This window comes from Aquila chrysaetos, chromosome 17 (genome assembly GCF_900496995.4).
Source record: "Aquila chrysaetos chrysaetos chromosome 17, bAquChr1.4, whole genome shotgun sequence".
NCBI classification, from domain to species: domain Eukaryota; kingdom Metazoa; phylum Chordata; class Aves; order Accipitriformes; family Accipitridae; genus Aquila; species Aquila chrysaetos.
In genome coordinates this window covers 3,407,950-3,413,949 of record NC_044020.1, presented here as the reverse complement: position 1 = coordinate 3,413,949, position 6,000 = coordinate 3,407,950, and the positions used below count along the sequence as shown (strand labels likewise).

General features: G+C 44.0%; 1 protein-coding gene across 1 annotated transcript in view; it reads left to right on the top strand.

Moving 5' to 3' along the window:
* The first annotated feature begins 1,186 nt into the window (after window positions 1-1,186).
* Window positions 1,187-6,000, top strand: part of RASD2 (RASD family member 2) — a 9,555-nt gene continuing 4,741 nt past the window's right edge. Inside the window, exon 1 of the mRNA XM_030041161.2 lies at window positions 1,187-2,587. The gene's annotated coding sequence lies outside the window, so the exon portion shown is untranslated. The remainder of the gene's footprint in view (window positions 2,588-6,000) is intronic.

Sequence of the window (6,000 nt, the reverse complement as noted above, 5' to 3'; positions counted from 1 at the left end):
TCCAGGCTGATGAGAAGGTCTCCATGATGACTACACTTCTCTCTTTTTTGGCAGAGAACTCATACACTCAACATGTGAGCTATAGGAATGAAAGAGGAGTTTATTCTCTGTAACACTACAGGACTTGACTTTATTTTTGCAGCAGTTCTTCCCATGGCAATGATACCAGGATGCTGGTCGCTCTGTTTGGATCTAAGCTACACAGTTGACCAGACACCAAAGATGGCAGCTTTTGGTCCAGGTTTGATGTGAACCAATGACTTAGGAATGGAAAGCATCTTATCTTATTTCAAAAACTTATTTGAGCCATAAAAATACTCCTCTACTTTTTGCCAAAGAGAAAAGGCTCAGGAGCTGACAAAGGAGTCCTGGTACTGTGGTCTAAAAAGAGCTCAGTTCAGGTCATGACCAGTTCACTACTACTGCAGTGTTTCAGTGGTGCTGTGCCCTTCCTTCCCAAATCTAAAGTTGTCTGCAGGAGCTGCTGCCTCCCAGATTTGATCAATGATGGTTTACCTTTGTGTTAGCCTGGGAGCCCCAAATCCACCTCCTGCTCTGTCCTGACCTTAGCGGGAGCTGCTGCCTCTCGCAGACGGTTACAGCAGGACCCATCTCATAGCATGCGTTGTGGCCTTCAAAGTCTGTCGGCACAGAGAGACGTACAGGCATGTCAGACCATGTGCCTGCAACAGCCACGGTACCCTACTCAACGTCTGCTGAGGGCCGCTGTGCAGCGCCGGGAGCCGGGGAGAAGGAGGGAAGCGTTGTTCTGAGAGTGACAAGAGAAACCTCCTTGTGCGCGGAGGAGAAGGAGGAGAAAAAGCAAAGCATCTCAGGAATTCCTCAAAAGCTGCCGGAATCGTTGGGGGGGGTCTGGAGATGAAACAGACGAGGTAGTTGGAGGAATCTTTGTGTTCAGCGAAGAGTAAATTTGCTCAAAGAAAAAGAGAGAGAATTGTGGGAGACCTGAAACTATATTCGGATTTGGGAGATCGTGCCTCCCTTCCATTTTCTTATTGTCAAAATATCTTGAAAATCTCAAAGTGTTTTTCTTCCTCTTTTTTTTTTCTGCCGATTAGGAGTTTTAAGTGGGAAACGCTGAAATACTTCATTTCAAATCTTTCAAAATCAATCTTTTTGACATCTCTTAAAATAGACTTGTAGATCTAAACTATTACTTCAGCTCAAAAAGAAGAAAAAAAAAAAGTGAAATAAACTGCAAACACGATTTTTCATTTGGGCTTGAACAAACTCCTTGAATTCACCTTAATTTTTTTTGTTTCTCTTCTTTTTCTGACCCTTGTTCCCCCACACTTGCAGTTTGTTTGACCTCTTTTTTACATTTTTATTACCCAGCTCTAGTTTAGTTTTTCATTTATTTAAATGTTCCTAAAAGAACAGCAGTTACACATTATTCTTATTTCTTAATCAAACCAACCAGCAATCCTAACGTAACATCTTTGAGGCTGAGGGAACAGGAGAAAGTATTCCATACAGCAAAAGAATTACAGGAATTATGGACAGAAAGCCCCTACTTGGGAAATGAGTCAGTCTGCTTCTGTCTAGCAGAAAAGATCAGCACGGAAGTATAGAACCTTTAGAAACAGCTTATGAATTTACAGCTTGCAAAGTAAGTGAAGTCTCTGTGTCTCTTGTACACATACGCTAACTCATTCCCCACACATGCATACATAGAGGTCTCTGGTGGAAAGACGGGGAACGTGCAGTCTGCAATGCATATGAACTTTCTGTTTAGAGGAAAAAAGAAAAGATTTTTTTCAATAGGCACAAAATCCCACCCCCTCAGCACCCCTCCTTCCCCTGTGTCTGACACTGACTTCAAGGGAGGAGTTGAGCCAATTATCTGTGAGTCCTACAGAAGGAAAATCTGCAATTTGCCAGTAGTTGTGAGAGCGAGAGGGAGAAAGGCAGGGAGGGAAGAAGAAAGACTTAATTGGCAAATGTAAAGAAAAGCCCTTTCTGTCCTAGAAAGACATTATTTTAAAGCAAATCTCAGACCAGAAGAAAAGCAGCTCGTGGTGGGGGGGTGTGCCAGGCAAGACCTGGGGAAGCGTAGGTTCACCACAGACAACTTCCATGCCCCCACTGATTTTTCCCCATAGGGTCTGAGGCGGTGCAGAGGCAGGGTGGGCCAGCTGGATGCACCCAGGACCCTGCACGACTAGGTGTTGCTCCAGAGACCCCTTCCCACCAGCAGAGCCTACGAAGTTTGGAAGAAAAGCCAGTGGGAGTGGGAGAGACTCTGCCTCTCCTTCTCTCCAACTGAGGCTGTGAGAAGAAGACTTCATCTCACCAAAGGGAAAAGCTGTCACTGGTTCAGAGACCCTTCTTTAGCCCATGTCGATCGCCTGATCCGGTACTTACCATCCATGGGGGAACGCCCTCTGGAGCCCTGCGGTCCTTCCCAATCCTGCTAAGTTCCCAGGAAATACTGGTGAAGAACTGAGCCCAGAGCAAGCAACGTCGGATCCACAGAACAACAACCTTTTACAGCAGCAGCTGATTAAAATTATCAGCTTCATCAGACTGCACCAAGACCCAGGACTGCTCCTCCAAGGAAAGAGAGGTAAGAAAGTAACATAGAGCTTGGGATGAAAGTAGGAAACAAACATCCCACAGGAGTGATTGTGGTGTGCATGAAAATTACAGGGTTACTAGCAGTGACTAACAAGTGACAGGTCTGTTATGCATGGTACAGTTTGCTTCTGTCTATGCCCTTTTTAGCTGGATGCAGTGAATTACATTGGGATGGCAAACAGAGCTGAAGACTGTGGAGTGCAAGAGAGGTAGTTCAGAAGCCTGTTCATGGATAGGGAGTGGTAGGGAGCATACCCCCTGATGGAAGGATGGAAAACTAAGGTGTAAAAGCTGTAGGCAGGTTGAATGAAGAATGTCTTCCTTAGATATCTCTCCCCAGATGCTCAGGATCAAATTTGTCAGCACCTCACTGGAATTCAGACAAGTGCTCTTCAGAGCATGCAAAAGCAGGTGCATTGTCATTCACTCCGCTGTCTGCCTGTGAAACAAGCAGTGGTGGTTAGCAGGTAGAAGACGACACAGGGAGTCCAAAGAAATGGGGTTTAATGTTGATTTTGGACAGCTGTTTCAGCTTTCTCTGGGCATATGAGCTTTTCCCTTTATTAAGTGCAGATAATACTCATTACCTACATTTCTATGACATTTTTAAATCCCAGTGCTGTACCAATATAAAATACTAATGTAAAGTTTCTAGCATCAAGCCAGTGCATAAAGCAGAAGGTACCACTGGGAATTAATCTATGCTTAAGCATTTAATAAACTGGAAGGAAAAGATGTAGATTAAAGCCAGCTGGAGGTTGTTTGTCTCCTCACTCTCTTCTGATTGATTTTGCTTTATTTAGTACATGAACATGTGGTCTCTTTCTGTTTCCTTTCTTCTGCCTTTAATCTTTTTCAATGTATGAGTCCCTGTGCTCACTCCCACCCCTGAGTGTGAAGGCTGAAGCTTCATTCTTTTTCTGAGGAGGAAATAAGACAGATTGTATTGAACTGGAGAAAAACTGGAGTGGGGGGATAAGAAGAGAGAGCACAAAGCACAAACATAAACTCCTGGTTCAATGGCACACTCTGAGTCAGATTTGCAGCAGAGGTGATGAGATGAGTAGCAACCCCATGAATCAAAGTGCTGAAAAGCATCTTTTGACTTCATGTGAAATGAAATGCAGTCAGGAAAGCACCAGAGCACTTGACTGAATGCCTTGACAGGTGGAACAAGGACTTCATAAAGTGACTATTTAATACACTAAAATCTGCATCTCCTCACACCCCTTTTTCCCCTTCAGCACATCTACATCTTTGGGGTAAAGTCTCCTGAAATAAGCATGTGTCCGCACATAGGATTCTGCCTTTGATGGGGTGGGAGGCAGTGTGGTTTAATGACCAGAGATGCAAGGGTGATGAAAGGTGGGAAGGAGAAGGAGGTTGAAAGGTAGGATTCCCAGAATACGTTCACGCTTCCCATTTGTTTGACCTTGGGTGCTCAGACAGTTTCCCTGTGCCTTACTCTCCCCATCTGCGGGTAGCTGTGGCAGCAATTCCTTCTCCAAGCTGTTCAGTATATAGTGGCATTAACTGAGGTCCAAAGCAGTGGAATGCATTTCAAGGTGGAGGACAGAAGTGCACTAAAAATGCAAAAATAACCCTCCAAGCAGCTGCAGTGACACAGTCCACCTCCTTTGCTGTGTAACGGGAGTTTCTCTAATCACCAGCAGCTCGGTGGTTACCTGTCAGTCAGCAGTGTAATTTGCAGGATTTTGGCTTGTAAAGCTTGTAAAGCTGCTGACCAGGATCAGGTCCCCCAGCGTGCACGTTCTGTGCAGGACATACAAGGCATTTGCTTAAAAAGCGTAACTGTGCTCACTCCCAGGTGCTGCTGCACCAAGTTGTATGAAACTCATCTTCAGCAGGTGTGAACCAACACAGTCCACTTGCCTTCATGCAGCTCCACTGGTCCATCCCAGTCTGAAGAGCTGACTCATTTCTAAATACTGAACCTGGGCTGTAGAGAAGTTTGTAGTTTTTCTCACAAAATCTATCTCCCTGCTTTTCTCTGTCAAGTAAATAAAGCCCGAGAGGGTGAAAGGAAGCATCCCAAAGCAGCTCCGTCACCATTTGTCTGCCCATGGATGCAAGACAGTATTGACTGGCTATGTAGGAAAGGGCTGAGCCAGGGTACATAGCAGTGTTGTTTCAGAGATTGCATTTGGTGTTTCTGCAGTGTTGGAGATGGGTCCTGTTCTAAATAAAACACAGAGTCCATTCCAAATACCAGGTGCGCTCCTTGCTGTCATTCCACCACAGCAATTCTAACAGTACCATAAGTCTGCATGCGTGTGTCCGTTCAAAGTTATGTTCTGACATTACTGTCTGGCTCTAATATTATGCTGTCCTGCCCGCTGACCATAATTCAGGGTGTAAGCTACTCTGAGAAAAGCATTGCATTTTCTTCTGTGCTTTAGATAGGGCTAAATGTGCTGTTGGCGTGCAGCAAATTATAGCAATACTAATAAATAATAGCATTTTGCGGTTGCCTTGGGCTATAGCACAGCGCTTGTAATGATGCTGGATCAGAATTCCAGAGACTTCTTTATTTAGCAGTGACTGTATCTTCACTGCTGCTTTGGTGCTTAGCACATGTTAAACAAAGTAAAAGATTTTAAGCTTTTGACTGAGATAAGTGTCAGCTACATAAAAGCTTGGGAGATAAAATTCATTCGAGGGAAAGATAGGAATCCAGATCTGGACCCAGAAATGATCTTTCAGTGTACATAAAGTACTCGCATTGTAATATTAAATAAACAACACCTAAGTTAAATAAACGCCACAGTGGGAACTTGATTATTCTTTAATAAGATCCTAGTAACTAAAATAAACTCTGTCAAAAATGTGCCTCCTTTGCTTTAATGGTTACCTTTCCCCACAGAGGGGTTATATTTTTCCTTTCAGCACACAATTCATTTGAACTGGTACATGAGCAACCCTCTTTTTTTTTCATCAAAGTTTTCTGCATCTGAGTGCTACGTCAAAAATGCAATCTCCAAGGTCTTGAGACTCATTTTAGTTGTCAGGGGTTGGAAATCTTGTCTAATAGCTATTTAAGATGGCTGTCCTTCATCTTTTATCCTGCTTGTACTTAGCACCCGCGAAGACTGTGACACCCACAACAGCTGTGTATGTGTAAAGACTGAAAGTCCTATGAAATCTATGTTTCTGCAGTTCCATCCATTGCCAGCCATCCCGCTGCAATGCTGATAGCTTGTTGACAGGGAGTTCCCACACTACCAGTCCAAACAGCAAGATTAAAATCTGGTTTCTAAAAGGTCACTAAAGGCACAGATCTTTGAATTTATCATCGGCCAGTGTTATTTTGTAGCTCAAACACCCTGCATCAGCAATGACGGTTGTATGGGACCAGCTATTTAAAGTTACTGAGATATCTGG